General features: G+C 46.6%; 1 pseudogene across 1 annotated transcript; it reads left to right on the forward strand.

The window, feature by feature from the left end:
- The first annotated feature begins 4015 nt into the window (after positions 1–4015).
- Positions 4016–13867, forward strand: LOC309626902 (serine/threonine-protein kinase MARK2 pseudogene; annotated as a pseudogene). Its single transcript has 3 exons — positions 4016–4226; positions 4923–6894; positions 13770–13867. The product of its transcript is annotated as a serine/threonine-protein kinase MARK2 pseudogene (transcript).
- The last annotated feature ends 2647 nt before the right edge of the window (positions 13868–16514 follow it).

Here is a 16514-nt window from a genome sequence, read left to right on the forward strand (position 1 = left end):
ATCGTGCTTCCTACCGTGACAGCATTTACTTGTGCCTCTATTCGATACTGTGCATTCAGATCCAACCAAAGCCTTTTCACTCTCTTGTGGTCCCAGGTTGTTTCGTCTGTGTGGTTGTCATCTCCAGCTAGCCTGAAAGCTCCCTGAGGCTGGATCCTTTCTCTCCCACCCCTCCCATTTCCTACAGAGCACTTGGAAAAGAGCTTAGTAAACAGCAGTAAATAAAGACTTTTTGCCTGATCTTGGATTGCATCCAATGTCATTTTTAATGGTTTTACTATTTACTTAAGATTTGCAATAGGATATTTGTCCCTTTGTCAGGGCCTCGCCCTGTGAACAGCAAGGAACAAGACAACCTGACCCCGACATCCTTCCCTCTTCTCTTCAGACTGACCCCTGATGTTGTGCTGGGCAAGCCCAGGTGAAAATAATGACCAGATTAATTAGTCCTGAGGACTCATGTAGCCGTGTGCCTGTTCTCCCCAGTGATGATGAGAATCTGCTGGGGGTTTGGGGAAAGTTTTCATTTTCCTGATAAAAGGAACAGGAGAGGCTGGTGCCCCCTCTCTCTCCTGCTTCCTGTCTTGGCCGAGATTCCTGGACATCCGAGGGGTCCTATGACCGGAGGCAGAAAGCAATACACAGGGTGAATGGAGGACAAAGGTAGAGAGCCCTGGGCACTCCAAGCAGTGTCGAGCCTCTGCCCTCACCCACTGCCTTCTTGCTCTAGGACAGGAAGTTTGCTTTCCCCTGCTGTGTCCCCAACTCCTAGAACAGTGCTGGGCGTGAGGTCACCTCTCAATAGTTCTCTGTGGATTGAGGGAATGTCTTTATTTTTATAGGCCACTGTTAGGAGTTGTGTAACTTACAACTAAACATAGTCCTAACTGGTTCAGTATCTGTAAAAATCTGTGTATGCTAAGATTATCAATGGAGTAGGCTGGGTGGACCCACAATCTCAGGTGGCACCCTAAAATTTGAAAAAAGATGCTGTGATGAGCCAGCTGCCTCCCTGGCCCTCAACCTTTCTCTGCCTAGAGTGGGGACCACTTACCCCTCTCCCCCCCTCCAACCTGCACTTGCACCCCTCCTTTTCTTCAAGGGAAGGGCAGTCACTCATTTTTTTGTGAGTCAGTGTCTTGGTGCTACACATCACCTTCTGGCCTTGTCCTGACCCCCAGAGCTGAGGAGGCAGACAGGACCCAGCCCTTCCCAGGCAGGAGACCTCAAAGCCCCACCAAACATTAGAGTGGAGGGAAGCAAAGTGGGGGGAGACTTTAAAGTCATTTCCTGCCCCATGGCTCCAGCCTTGCATTATCCCCGATGTGAGCCATTAACCTGCTAATTACCAACCAATTAGCTCTGGTGACGTTGCTGCTTCCACAGTCTTTATACTCGCCTATGTGCCATCTTCTTGCCCAAACTAAGTTCCTGAGGGTGGTTTCTCCGTATCTCTCACAGTGAGACACCGTGGTGTAGTACAGAGTGAAGGTTCAAAAATATCGCTGATTGCTTCAATCATCTATTGCTGTGTGATTCACTGCTCCAAAAGTTAATGGCTTAGACAACCATTTTATTGTCTCATGAGTTTGTAGGTTGATTGGGATCGCAGGGTAGTTCCGTTGCCTATGATATCGGCTGGGACTGCAGCCATCTGGGGGCTGGACTGGGCTGGGGCATCCAAGATGGGTCACTCACGTGGCTGGTGCCTTGGAGGTGAGAAATGGAATGTTGCCTGCCACATCAGTAAAGAAAGGATGTTACACTCATCAGAGATTGCATGAGCTTGTGAGCCCTGAGGGAACTCAGGAAGGAAACAAAGAATACCTGCCATCTAGCAGCCATCAAACTGCAGTCACTCCCCACGGTGAGCCTTGAGGAAACTCAGGATATGAAAACACAGGACACTGGCCCCAGATAGCTGAGGTGCATATCAAAGGAATGATTTCCACGAGCCCAGACTCTTGCATCTTCCCATGCATAGAAAAGTGCTAAATTTCTTACCTTGAGATATCTGGTTTTCTTTAATTAACAATAATCTTTTGATATTCAGACTACCTGCCTTTTGTTGCCAAACTCCTATATAACCTGGCTCCCCCCTCACCTCCTCGGAGCAGTTCTCTCAGGGTTATTTCAGATGCCGCCTATGTGGCTCGAAGTCCTAAAAATTTCCTCCAAGTAAAACATAACTCTCAACTTTTATGTTGTGCATATTTTTTCAGTTGACAGAGGGGTGGCTGGAAGGCTGGCCTCAGTTGGGACCGCTGGGCCTCTCTCTCTCTCTCTCTCTCTCTCTCTTCCTCTCTTTCTTTCTCTCCTCCCATAGATTCTCAGGGTCTCTCCTTTTCCACCAGCTCTCTCTATACTGTCTCTGTAATGGAGCAGGACCCAATGGGGCCTTCCCGGGACAGGCCTTCCCCCATATCCTCTGCTTTAGCTCCTCTCCAGGTACTTCAGTACCTAGATAACAGTATTGAATGTACATTTCCTGAGTTGTTTTACAGATGTGAAGAACGCCCACTAAATGGAAAATGTTAACTACTTGATGGCCCAGGCCTCCTGGAACCTAAGGGTTGATAATGTTAACCCCTGTGACAGCGCCCTGTTACCTCACCATCAACCAATCAGAGAATTGTGCATGAGCTGATCACATACCTTGCAACGCCCCTCCCTCACCTGGCCTTTAAAAATGCTTTGCCGGAACCCCTTAGGGGAGCCTCTTTTGGGAGCTTGGGGTTTTTGGGGGCCTGAGCTGCCCGGAGCATGAGCCACGCATCTCCTTGCATGGCCCTGCAATAAACCTTTCTCTGCTCCAAATTGCAGCATTTTGGTTTGTTTGGCCTAACATCTCTACAGTAGAGAGAGACCAAATTTCTTATACATTGGCTCAAGGCCTCCCCCAGAGCACAAAGGTGGAAGCTTCCAGTGCTTCTTAAGGCTTAGGCCCAGTGTCACTTCCACCATATTTTATTGTTCAAAGCAAGTCACAGACCAGCCCAGATCCAATGTGGAAGGACACCACACAGGGCGTGACCATGGGGAGGCCTGGTTCACCGGGAGGTGTCTTCTACACTCTGCCTGCTGACGGAATGCCCAATGGCATTTCATCGAGGCGGGGTTCTGGTTTTCTAAAGCACCAAGATTGCTACAAAAGACTCAGCTCTCTCTCCCTCAGACTGTCTTTTTATCAAGAATAAGAAACACACGCACACACACCGAGCTCTGGGAACATTGCCATCCTAACCTGTAAAGATAAAAATCTCTAAGAGGGTGAAGTTGTATGTTATGAAGGAGAGATTAAACACTATCATTTTTAGCTGCCTATTTATGAGGTGTCTTAAATATATTATTTCATTCGATCCTGATCTTCAACCCCATTTTAGAGATGAAGAAACTGAGGCTCAGAAGTGTTAGGTCATCTGGTCACAGTGGTGGAGCTACGCCTGTCTAACCCCAAGACCCTTCCATCATACCAAACAGAATCATTAGAGAATGATGTAATGCTTCTAGTCTGCAGAAGCAAGACCCTGAAAGGTGAAATTGGCCAGGGTCCCTCAACCAGGATCCTGATCCCCCCCTTGGAAGAAAACAGATGCAAAAGCAAGCACAGAGCCTGGTACATAGTAGTTGTCAAGTAAACGCAGGGGCTGGCACACAGTATGTTTTCAGTAACATGTGAGTGCCACCTCTCCACCCCAAACCTATTTCTTCCACAGCTCGCCATCATGGGTCCCCAGCTGCAGCCACGATGCTGAGTTGTTGGCATAATTGCAGGCATAACTGATTCACTCTCTGATTAGATGTGAAGTCGGATGGCCGGCTCGGAAGGGCTCTGTCCACTCCACCTCACTCCTTTCCCCGCTCGCATTTCACCCAACAGTCCCGTGCTTTTTGAGCAGTCTGTCCCTGGAAAGCAGAGAAAAGTAACAGATTGACTGTGTGTGGCCAAGTGATTTATTTTTAATGTGACTAAACAAGACCTCTGCGAGCCTCGGTCTCCCCATCCCTTAAATGGGGGCGATAATGTGTGCCCTGCTAACAGCAGGGTGGTTACACCAGGGCCCTGGGGATCACAGATATGAGTGAATGAGGTAGGCCCCCCTCTGAACTGGGCCCTTCTCCATAGGTGGACTTCATCTGGATAAACCGAGGCTAGCGGTCTTTCGAGTGGTTTGTGAGCCTGCTGACCAGACTGGAGATGGACCAGGCCGAGGAGACTCAGGAGGGTAGGAGAGGGGCGGGGCCTGAGGATGACGGAGGTGCGGCAGCGGGGTTCAGGGGCTCTTTAAGAAAGTGTTTAGATTATTCTATTTCTATCAAAAATGTGGGGGAGAGGGGGCTGCTTTTTTCCCCCAACAAAATGTAAAATTTTGTGAAACTTAAAAGAGAGAAGAGAAAAAAAATTCATAATCCCATCTAGGTATCCAGGCATTTTAAAGGATTTCCTTCTGATATTTTTTCTTATTCACATTTTATAAAAATGTATAGCCTCCCCCACCCCATTTCTCTTTTTTATGACATTTCTTCTTATTCAAAATGAGCACTTAAAAAGTTAGATTACCAGACCTCATTCCAGACCTTCCAAGTCAGATTATCTGGGAGTAGGGCCCGGGAAGGTACATTTTTTTTTTTTTTTTTTTTGATTTGTATGTGTGTGTGTTTTATTATATATTAGTCTCTTAAATCAAACAGAAAACAAAAAGTGGAGCTACAAACCAAAGTTACAATAGTACTAGCTTTTCTCATCGCCCGTCTATCTACTTTTACCAGAGGTCTTTATTTCTTCATAAGGCTTTGAGTTACTGCCTAGGGTCCTTGACTCCAACCTGAAGAACTCCCTGTGGCAGGCAGATCTGGTGGTTAAGCACTCTCTCAACTCTTGATTAACTGGGAATGTCTTCATTTCTCCCTCATTTTCGAAGGAAAGTTTTGCTAGATCTAGGATTCTTGGTTGACGGTTTCTTTCCTTCAACACTTCAAGTACATTGAGCCATGCCATCTGGCCTCCGAGGCTCCTGATGAGAAATCTGCTCATGACCTACCTTCCTGGGAAATCTTCTCTCAGCTTCATAGACTTTCATAATGTACCTTATCGTGTCTTACGCAACAGAACATTTTGTAGAGTATCATGAAGTCAGTTAAGTTGTAACATTATTTTGAGACCAGAATTTAAGGAAAAGGAATTGAATATTTCAAGTGTAGACATTATGAGGTCTTTAAAATTATTACACATTTTCAAACTAGAAATAAAAAGGCCACTGAAGTATCCTATAGATTTTAATTTATAACAAAGTGAATACCAATATCTAATAACACACGTAAAGAAAAATTTCTTTGGGATCCTTTTTCCTAAGTGTAAAGGGGCCTTGAACTCAAAAAGTGAGAAAACCACTGTGGTTTATCCCCAGCTGTGATGGGTCCATTTCTTGCTCTGACCTCATAGTGCACCACTGTGATGTACTTCACAAAGCCCTATAAAAGAGAAAGCTGGGCCCAGGTTTTTGGTCCTTAGAGCCCAGGAAGCTGCTTTTGGTGACCTGACGGCCTTGGACCTACAGTTAGCTTGTTTTTTCCTTGTTTCTGCCATTTTGTTGATTTTGTTTTCTCTTTTCTCTACTCTTTTTTATTTGTCTCATTTTTCTCTCTACAGTTAGCATAGTCAGTATTGTTGGTATAGTTAGCACAGCTGGTATAGTTAATAGTTTATTAGCATAGTTAGTGTAGTTAGTACTAGTTAGCGCTGTTGGCATAGTGAGTATTGTTGGTAGAGTTAATAGTTTATTAGCATAGTTAGTGTAGTTAGTACTAGTTAGCGCTGTTGGTACAGTTAGCATTGTTAGTTAGTGTTGCTAGGTAGTGCTGTCAGTCAGTGTAGTTAGCAGATCACCATGATGCCGGGCCTCACAGCCAACTCTGCTGACGAGCAGATTCATATTGATGACTTCGAGATCCTCCGCACCATTGGTGAAGGCACCATTGGTAAAGTGAAGTTGGCCTGGCACATTCTGACCGGGACACAGGTGGCTCTCAAGGTCGTTAAAAAAAGGTATCAGAGCTTCTCAAGTGCCCAGGCACTTTTCCGGGACGTGTACGGTATGAAGGCTCTCGATCACCCCAATATTGTCAAACTGCTGGGGGTGATTGACACAGAGAAGACATTTTTCGTGGTGATGGAGTACCTCAGGGGGGGGAACATGTACCGCTATTTGAAGACCCATGGCCGTATGACAGAGTTGGAGGCCCGAGGCCTGTTCCGGCAGCTGCTCTCCGCCCTGCAGCACTGCCACCAGAGGGGCATCGTGCACCGGGACCTGAAGCCAATGAACCTCCTCTTTGATTCCCACATGAATATCAAACTTACAGACTTTGGCCTCAGCAAAAAGTGTGATGACACTGGCCAACCGGACATGAGCTGCGGCACAGCCCCTTATGCTGCCCCGGAACTCTTGCTGGGGCAGAGGTACAGCGGCCCTGCGATGGACGTGTGGAGCCTGGGAGTAGTGCTCTACGCCATGGTAACTGGGTCCCAGCCCTTTGTGGGAAAAGACTTGCAGGAGCTGCTGAAGCAAATCCTACGAGGGCAATACCCCATCCCACCTTATCTGTCTTTGGAGATAAGGGATCTATTACAAAAAATGATTGTCCTCAACCCCAGTGACAGAGGCACCTTGCCTGACCTCATGAGGCATCCATGGGTCAACATGGGCCAGAAGGAGCCACTCCAGCCACCCTGTGCAGAGGACCGGGAGGTGACAACGGTGAGGACTCCGGGCTTGACTTGCGACCAGATCCAGGACACTGGGACAGGCAGTGTGAGTTCCAAGAAACCCAAGGTGGAGGTCTCCATCATAACTCTGAAGCCCTTCTCTTGCGGGGACCTCTGTGGCAGTGAACGTGAGCCTTCTCCAGGCCCTGTGGTGTCCTCCCTGCAAACCAGGTGGCTCTACCACGGAAAAAATGTGCAGCTGCAGGAAGACCAGCAGGCAGGGCAGAAGACCGGTGAGTCTGCCTGTCCCCCACCCAGCCTGGAGTCGAGGACTGCCACCCCCAGCCCAGCCCCCCAGTGTGGCACTGGGACATCCACCTCCAGCAGCAGCAGGATTGGAGCCCCAGAGGGAACCAGCTGCCCCCTGGGTGTGTCCAACACTGGAAGGTCCTCCCACACTGGGCAGCCTGAGAGTGTGTCCTCATCCACTCTCTCTGGCCACAGCCAGAACAAGCAAGGGGTGGCTGGGAGAATCTGGAACTTTATTTTGAAACATCTTTGTTGCAAGCTGCCCAGCATGAGGCGTCATAATAAAGTGAGCCCATGTGAACCCCATGGATGACCGAGGCAGGAAGGTCAGGCCGCCGCGCTCCCTGGGGCCCAGTCCAGTGGAAGATGAGTGTGTTCTCTGCACGGCCTTCAGAAGCATCGTATCCAAGACCCTGGCCAGCTCAGAGGATGGTCCGGAGCAGCCCGGGCGACCGAAAGCGAGGCCACCGTGGCTGCAGGTCTGCCCCTCAACCCCCACCTGGGTGAAACTTCAGAGACTGGACTGTCACTCCCGGGGCACGTCTCCCCTCCCCTACTCTTCTGTCTTCCGTGTTGGTGGGGGAGGGGGATAGTTCTTGTTCCAAGGACTCCTTGGTTCTTCCAATTCTAGTTAATAAATTTGATGCTCCAGAAAGATGTATCACACTCTGCTTTGCGTCGTCCCTGCACAGAATTGGGGCTGTGCATTTTCCAGTTAGACAAGTGTGTAGCCATGTAGTGCCTGGAGTTAATCAGAACAACTGGTTCCCTGGTTCAATAAGCCCTTGAACACACGGGTGACTGTAGGGCCCGGGAAGGTACATTTTAACCTGATTCTAAGATGATTTGTAGTCACACTTTTTTTTTTTAAGTGTTTTTGAGGGATAATTTACATACAATAAAATTCATCAATTTAAGTGTCCAATAAATACAATGGCATTTTGACAAGTGTGTCCAGTTGTATAACCATCACCATAATCAAAACATGGGACATTTCTATTACCCCCAAAATCTCCCTCATCTCACTTTGCGTCAATACCCTCTCTCCACTTGCAGCTCCTGGCAACCACTGATCTGCTTTCGATCACTATAGTTTTTCCTTTTCTAGAATTTCATAAAAATGGAATCATATAATATGTATGTAGTCTTTTCTAACTTCTTTTACTAAACATAATACCTTTGAGATTTATCCATGCTGTTGCATGTTTCAGTTAAGTACTTAATTCCTTTTTGTTGCTGAGAAGTGTTCCATTTTCTGGATATACCAAATCTGTTTTTCCACTCAGTTGCTGATGGATGTTAGAGTTATTTCCACTTTTTAGCCGTTTTTGACTATGAAAGTCTCTGTGTGGACATATGTTTCCTCTTCTCTTGGGTAAAGACTTAGAATTGGGATTGCTGGGTAGTATGGTATGTGCTAAGTTTTATAAACTGTCGAATTATTTTTCCCAAATGACTGTACCACTTTGTATTTCCATCAGCAGTGGAGTTCCAGTTGCTCCACAACCTCATCAACGTTTTTTTCTTTACATCTTTATTGGAGTATAATTGCTTTACAATGTTGTATTCGTTTCTGCTGCATAACAAAGTGAATCAGCTATACATATACATATATCCCCATATTCCCTCCCTCTTGAGCCTCCCTCCCACCCTCCCTATCCCATCCCTCTAGGTGGTCACAAAGCACCAAGTCATCAACACTTGACGTTGGCAGTCTTTTTAATTTTAACCATTCTAGTGGGTGTATAGGGATATCTCAATATGCTCTTAATTTGCAGTTCCCTAATTAATTATGATGTTGAAGATATTTTCATGGTCTTATTTGCTGTTTGTATGCCTTCTTTGTAAAGTGTCTGTTCACATATTTTGTCTGCTCTTTAAATCCAGATATTTTTCTTCTTTTTATTAAATTATAAGAGTTCTTCATATATTCTGGAAACAGGTCCATTACCAGGTGTACATTTTATAAATATATTCTCCCAGTCTGTGGTTTGTCTTTTCATTTACTTCAACTGTCTGTTGAAGAACAAAATTTTGAAATTTTAATGATGTCCAATTTATCAGATTTCTTTCTCTTATTCTTCATGCTTTTTGTGTCCTAACTAAAACCTTTGCCTCACCTAAAGTCATGAGTATTTACTCGTATGTTTTCTCCCGGAAGTTTTATAGTTCTAGCTCTTTATTTAGATCAGTCTCATGGTGAGTTCAACAAGGTCCAGGTTATAAGGTCAATATGCAAAAGTCAATTCTATTTCTATTTACAAACAACAAATAATTAGTATTTGAAAACCTTTAAATAGAATTTTAAGAACCATGAAATACTTAAGGATAAATTTAGCAAAATGTGGGCAAGATCTGTATACTAAAAACTACAAAACATTTCTGAGAAACAGTTTTTTTATATTTCTTGTACTTGAAGTTCATCAAACTTCTTGGACATCTGGGCTTATAGTTACCATCAAATTTGGATAAATTTCAGCCATTCTCTCTTTACATATTTTTTTTCTGTCTCCACTTCTCCTTCCTGTCACTTCAGTTACACAGATCTTGGACTGTTTGATATCTCACAGGTTATTGTGAGTATGGTTGTTGTTGTTTTTTCCTCTCAATCTGTGCCTCATTTCAGATAGTTTCTATTGCTATGTCTTCAAGTTCACTCATCTTTTCTTCTGCAGTAACTTATCTATCCTTCCCATCCTAATAAAAGTCCCAGCAGGTTTTTAAAAATAGATATCAAGAAGCTTATTCTAAAATGTATAGGGAAAAACCAAAGGACCTAGAATAGCTATTAATCCTATCCATTGTATTTTTCATTTCTCTTATTGTGTTGTTCTTCTCTAGAAGTTCCATTTGGGTATCTTTTATGTCTTCCATTCCTCTTCTCATCATAGCTGCTTTGTTTTGTTTTTACATTCTCAAGCACATTTATAATGTTTGCTGTAACATCTTTGTCTAAGTCCATCATCTCTGTCATTTCTGGGTCTGTTTCTAATTACTAATTTTCTCCTAGGTATGAATCATATGTTCCTGTTTCTTTACATGCTTGATAATCTTTTACTGGGTGGCAGGTACTGTGAATTGCATGTTGTGTTCTGGATTTTGTGGTATTTCTTTAAATAGTACTGTACTTTGCTCTGGTGCACAGTGACATTGTTTAGGATGATTTGGATACTTGCAAGACTTGCTTTTAACTTCTGTTAGGGTGAGTCCAGAGCAGCCTTTATTGTGGGGCTAATTCAGCCCCAGGGCTAAGGTGCTGCACCTCTGAGGACTCATCCTACTGCCTTGTATATTAGAAGGTCTCTGCACTCTTGATGGTGGAACACAAACTATTGCCAGCTCTGTTTGAGCTCCAGGTACTGTGAAGCCTCATGTTTTCTGGTAATTTTCTTTCACATGTGTACAGATTAACACTCAGCCAAAGACTGAGGGGGAACTTTATGCAGATTTCCAGAGCTAGTGAGCCCTCATCCTCCCTTCCTCTTTCTCTTCTTCCTTCAGTCTCTCTTCCTCTCTGCAGTTGCCCTTTTTCTAGTTTTGTGCCTGGCACGTTCTAGCTGTCCTGGCTCCCTGATCTCCAATTCCCATCTCCTCAATTCAGTGAGGCTGACACCAGGCAATTGTAAGGCTCACATCAGTGTTTCCTCCCTCAGTAATGACAGTCCTACATGACCTGTTGACCAATGTCTGGAAACCATTGTTTTATATATCTTGCTTATATTTCTAGTTGTTCAAGGTGAGAGAGTAATATGGTTCCTTTTACTCAAGCATAGATTTTTAATAGACGTAATCTGTAAGTAGAAACGAACATGTGAACAAACATATATATTTATTGGGGGGGTGTGTGCTCAATATGTTTCCTGATGAGGTAGCAATCAAAAAGTTTAGAAAGTGGTCTAAGATAAAGATTATACAGCTTGGCATGTATGAATTCTTTTGCGGATGGTCCCTTCTTTTATGCGTTCATTAAATTGGAATGTTTAAACATCCTCCCCCCAGTCCCTGCAGTCTCCCCTCCCCACCCAGCAAGTGTTGTATCCTACATTTTTTACTAAGCATTGCATGATAACATGTTTCTCTGGGTTATTTACTAGTCCTCATGGGACATCTCTGTGGAATACTGAGGTTTTGTACTATGTTTAAAGTTAATCTGTTAGTCATTATTTTGTTTTGTTATGTTTTACTTGCGGAAGATCTTATATAAGGAGGAATACCTCTAGATATGTTTCTAACTTCAAGAGAATTGGTGAGGTTTTTTTATACTGTTGAGTTCACTGGAACTAGATCTTATTTGGCTGGTTAATTATCACAAGGTTGCCATGAGTAAATTCAAATTCCTATGCTAAACATAGTTTATAAGTTCAAGTAATCAGACACAGTTTTCTACAAAAAACATTCAAACACATATAGTTTACTATAAGAAACATCCAAAGCCTTGAAGCACCAGTCAACAGTCTTTGGAAGAGAACAATTAAACCCTAGAATGTTGTAGTAAAGCTTCTTGCCCTTTCTTGTAAATAACAATTAAAGCAAATATTTATATAGCATTGACTTTGTTCTAAATGCTTTTAAGTATATTAATTCATAAGAAACTTGCTTTTATGATGACAGCCTAAGGGAAAAGTTTAGATTTAATTTAAAGTTTCCAGTTACTGGTATATAAATATTTGCTGTTTGCTTCTTCCTAATCTGTGTAAGCAAAGGGTAACAGCTAACCCACTGCTTTGCATTCTCAAAGCCACTTGAGTCAACAACTTTGTTACCTCAAATTTCTTCCAAGGTTTCTCATTGCAGCTGAAGCACACGGCCTCTGATTTCAACTTTAATCGTATACCGAGGTTTGAGTTAAAGAATTTGTGGTTTATAATTTTTAATTTCTATAGCTTAAGCTTCAGTTGTGCTGTTTGAGTTGAGTCTTTTACTCTATCCCATAATAGCTATAGAACCTTGGGCACATTGCTTTGCTTCTATCTCCTCATCTGAAAAATATGGATACTACTAAGTGCCTACCTCATAGGATTGTTGTGAGGATTGGGTGAGAGATCATCTGTACAGCACTTAGAACAAGGGCTGGAGCTTAATAACTGCTCAGTAAATTTAGCAGTAGTAGAAGTCGTACTAATAGTAGTAGAGGTGGTAGTAGTGGTAGTAGTAGTAACTGCTCAATAAATTTAATAGTAGTAGCAGAAGTAGTAATAGTAGTAGTAGTAATTGCACCATAAATTGAATAGTAGTAGTAGTACCAGTACTAGTAGTATTTAATGGCTACGTAATGAATGATACAGTGGTTTGCCGTAAATTATTTAACCATGCCCCTACTACCGGACATTTTGTTTATTCCCAATTCTCCACTATCATAAGTAAAGCCGCAATTAATATGCATGAGCACATAGTTTTGTTTTCCCCTTCCTTTGGATGATTTCCTTAAGAGAGTGTCCCAGAAATGGGAGGACTGTCTGGAACACGCTGTCTTGGAGAGAGCGAAAACCTCCACAGTGCCTCCTTCTCCCTCCCACTCTGATGTCTCATTCTCTCCTTTCTTACCCCTGTGTGGGGGAAGGCGGGGGGGCAGTGACTCTGAGGAAGAAGGGCCAGGGCTCTCTCAGGTGGCCATCCCTTACGGAACCTCTCCTTCCCTCCTGCACCACCACACTACTCAAGTTCAGTGATGTGTGAAATAAAATGTGGTGTCCCTCCTAGGGCCATTTGCATTTTAACAGTGGCTGAGATCTTGAGCCAAAGGAAAAGTGGGCTAATTGTGGCATATGAAACAATAGAGAACAAGCTGGGATGGCCTGAATCCTTTAGGGACAGAGAATCCTTTAAGGATAAAGGATTGTCAGCTCATGAATCCAACATGGTAGATCAGGCCCCGCCGTTTCTGGCCTGCATTGTGGCAGGGGTGTGGGGCAGAACTGGCCAGTCTTCTCCCCATCACGGCACACCGGGAAAACGACAACATTTTTTTGCCACCTCTGGGAGAATGGAGGAAACTTCTTGAGCACAGAGGTGCCCACCTGGATGTACCAATTGCCCTAGAGCTGGCGGGATCAGTATCTCACAAACCTGTCCCATTGCAGGCACAGAGCTGTGGACGCTCAGGCCTCACGGGTCTCCTAGATGCCAGTCTCTGCCCTGTCCCTTCAGTCCTCTGACTCCCCTCCCTGAAATGCTCTTTTCATCTCATCATGCCCTGCTCCAGTACCCTCTCCCTGCCCCCATTCCCTAGCTGGGCATTCCAGAGTCTTCACGTCCTGGCCTCAGTGCGTATCCAGTCCTACCCGCTGTTGCACCCATTCAAGGATGCTCTGCTCCAGCCGGGCAGTCACATCGTGCCCCACAAACTCCAGCCTCCCACCTTTGTCTCATGCTACTCCCTTCTTAGGGTGACTTCCTTCACCTCCCCTTTGAGTCTCACCCCTCTTCCAAGACCTCGCCCAAGCCCCACCGTCCCAGGAAGTGGCTCCGTGTGCTCCAGCCTTCCCTGTATATCAGTAGCATTTGCCATCTGATCCACTCACTCAACCCTTGACTCTTTGGTCTCAGTGGTCTTTCCATGTGTGCATGGCTTGTGTCCCCAACTAGGCTGAGCAGACACCGTGAGGCACAGAAGGGCGTGAGTTCAGAGACCAAGGACAGCCATGCTGCCCTGGGATTCATTGACCTTCTGTAAATATAAGGTCCAGCTCCTGGGGTGGTTGTGAGACTTACATTAGACGATGGCTATACGATAACTCGTCTATGCCGTGCACAGGGCCTACCCAGCTCGAGCAGCTCAAGATAGCCATCTTTCCTGTCTACGGCGCTGGTCAGATGGAGGTACTGGGTGAATACGGCTGGCTGACAGTGTGAGTGCCCCTTCAAGCCCCAGGACAAGGTGGCTGGCATCCTGCCCTGTCCCCATCGTGGGCGCTGGCCCCTCAACCCTGCCCTCTCCTCTGCTCGAGTCTGGGATTGTAGATTGCACCTTTCTTTTCTGCGGGTTGGAAGTCCTTGGCGTAGAACAAGGTAAAGAAGCTGGTGACAACCATGATGGTGACACCCGTTATAAAGGGCTGGGCATCCAAGGGGGAGGGCGGCTGGGATGCAGCCGGTGAGGGGAGTGCAGAGGACGAGCAGAGAGGGCCCTTGGAGTCATCTTGCGGATGACAATGAAACAAAGTCGGTGGCAGAAGTTCTCTTCAAAAAGAAGCAGCAAGCAAAGGGGATGGTGGATGAGGATGTTGAAGTGCATCTTGGGGCAGAGGGTGCAACGCAGAGTGAGGACTGAGACAGAGAAAAGACGGGACACAGGACGTCGTATTCAAGATGTGGGAGGAGCAGGGGGAAGAATACAAGAGGAAGAGTGGGACCCAGCTGTCAGCTCTGGGGTGAAGGAGGCAACCACGTGCCGTATGGAGGGCAGGAGGACGGAGAACTGGGCTCAGGGAGCCTCTCCTGGGGCTGGGAGCCAGCATATCTGGGAGGCCTTGGGTTGGGGCACTTGTGCATGATCGCGTTTAATTTCCAACCAGCCTGGGATAGGCGCCCAACTCACGTGGAGAAACTCAGACCAAGAGAAGTTGTTCCCAGCTTAACTGGCAACACTCTTGGAACCCATTTCCTCCTGTTGAGTGTGTGTTTTCCCCTCGTAATCAGACTTGGGAAGGCTTGGAAAAACAAAAACAAGAACAAGAACAAAAAACAACTGTCACTCTATGGAGGGTAGAGAGAGGTAAGCTAAGGGGTCCTGATGGGCTGGGGTATCTAAAGAGGATATAGCAAAGTCACAGGGGGAGTTGGCAGGGCAGAGTCTGTTTAGCACAGGACTTCTCACACACACACACACACACACACACACACACACACACACACACACACACACACACACGAGTCACCATTATTTCACATTTCGCCCCGTCTCTGTCCACACTGCCCTAAAACACTGGTGCCCCCGTCCTCAGTCCCTCGCTCTCTCTTTACAGGCTTCTACCGGTCTCCCACTCCTCTATACAAACAGCCAACTGTTCATTTAGAACCTTACCTTCCAAAGGGCATGCAAGCACGTGGAGGAACTTGAACCTCGATTCTAAAATGCCTGAAGGATCCACACGTGTGACTTGTAACCACATGTGGCGAAGGCTTTCTCTCCAGACATATTCTGCTTGCCCACTGGAGGGCACTGCGGAACCAGCGATCTCGGGAGGTTTTGTTTTGCTGGGAGGGACACTGGTTGCTGAATGGTAGTGAATCAGGAAGAGCCAGGGAAGACCGTGCCCCACCCCAAAGCTCCCGGCCCCAGGCAACATCTCCAGCCCCAGACTCAAGCAGCACCGTGAAGTCCAGAGACTTCGTTTTCTACATCAGAGTTTCTCTAGCCGCCAGCCCCTTACCCCAACACACAAATGCACGCACAACCCTTGCCTCCCAACCCCCTGCCCCCATACACACACACACACACACACACACACACACACACACACACACACACCCCTCCCATCCCTGTACCCAGTGTCCGGGTTCTGGGCTTCCCTCTTTTCTGTCTGCAAGGTCAGAACAGGCCTGGCTTGGCTGGAGGGATGGAGTTTGTTGGTCCAGGCTCTGCCACCTCACATTATCATAGGTGGCAGGATCAAATATGTGGGTATACAGATTACGCAGGCCGTCCGTCTGGATCTTTCCTAGATGCCCAGATGGGGGCCATCCTGCCATCAACCAGAAACAAACGCATCCCGATGGCTGGCTGACTTTTCTCCTTCCACCCAGATGTTGGCAATGCTGTAGGCACATCTGGGCCCAAGATGGCCAAGGTCGACACACACACACACACACACACACACACGCAGAACAGAGAGGGAACACAGGCGAACTGCAGATCAGCGGTGGGGCTATCAGCGGTGGGGCTATCAGGGTGTGTGCCGCCCTCCTCCACCAAGCTGTGAGCTCCTGGGGGTCAGGCCTGTGGCCCCATAGCCTCCTGTAGAGGGAGGGGCAAGAGTCCTAACCGGCTACCAGCTCCCACCAGGGCAAGGAGTTACTTAAATGGAATCATCCTCGGGAAGGGTCTTCTGCCTGTAACTGTCACTTGTAATCTGGGGAACAAAAGCGCAGGCACAAGCCCACTGAACGAATCGCTTTGCCAGGAGGCTCCACGACGCTGTTCTGCTGTGACGACAGCTCTGGCAGAGACAGCAGTGTTAGTGAAACAAACCGTTAGGCCCCGCCCCGGCCAAGCCGCACAAGTGCAGTCCGTTAATACACTGCGAGGCAGCAGCGCTGTGGGGACGGGGACCGGGGTGGGGGGGGTGGGGGGGACGTGGGCAGGATGGAGAAGTGTCACCGCCTGGCAGACAAGGTGGAGGTTAGGGAGGGATTAGCCACACCGGCTGAGACTGGCTCTGGGCAAAGTCCCTGGAGATGTGCCGTGGAAAGGCCTTTGCCCTCTGAAGGTGGGGCTCCCGGCTCTGCATTTGCTTCTGCCCCAGTCAGCTGTGTGACCTTGGATCTGCCCTGTGACCTC

The sequence above is a fragment of the Balaenoptera borealis genome, assembly GCF_965194805.1.
Source record: "Balaenoptera borealis genome assembly, chromosome: 3".
Lineage (NCBI taxonomy): Eukaryota > Metazoa > Chordata > Mammalia > Artiodactyla > Balaenopteridae > Balaenoptera > Balaenoptera borealis.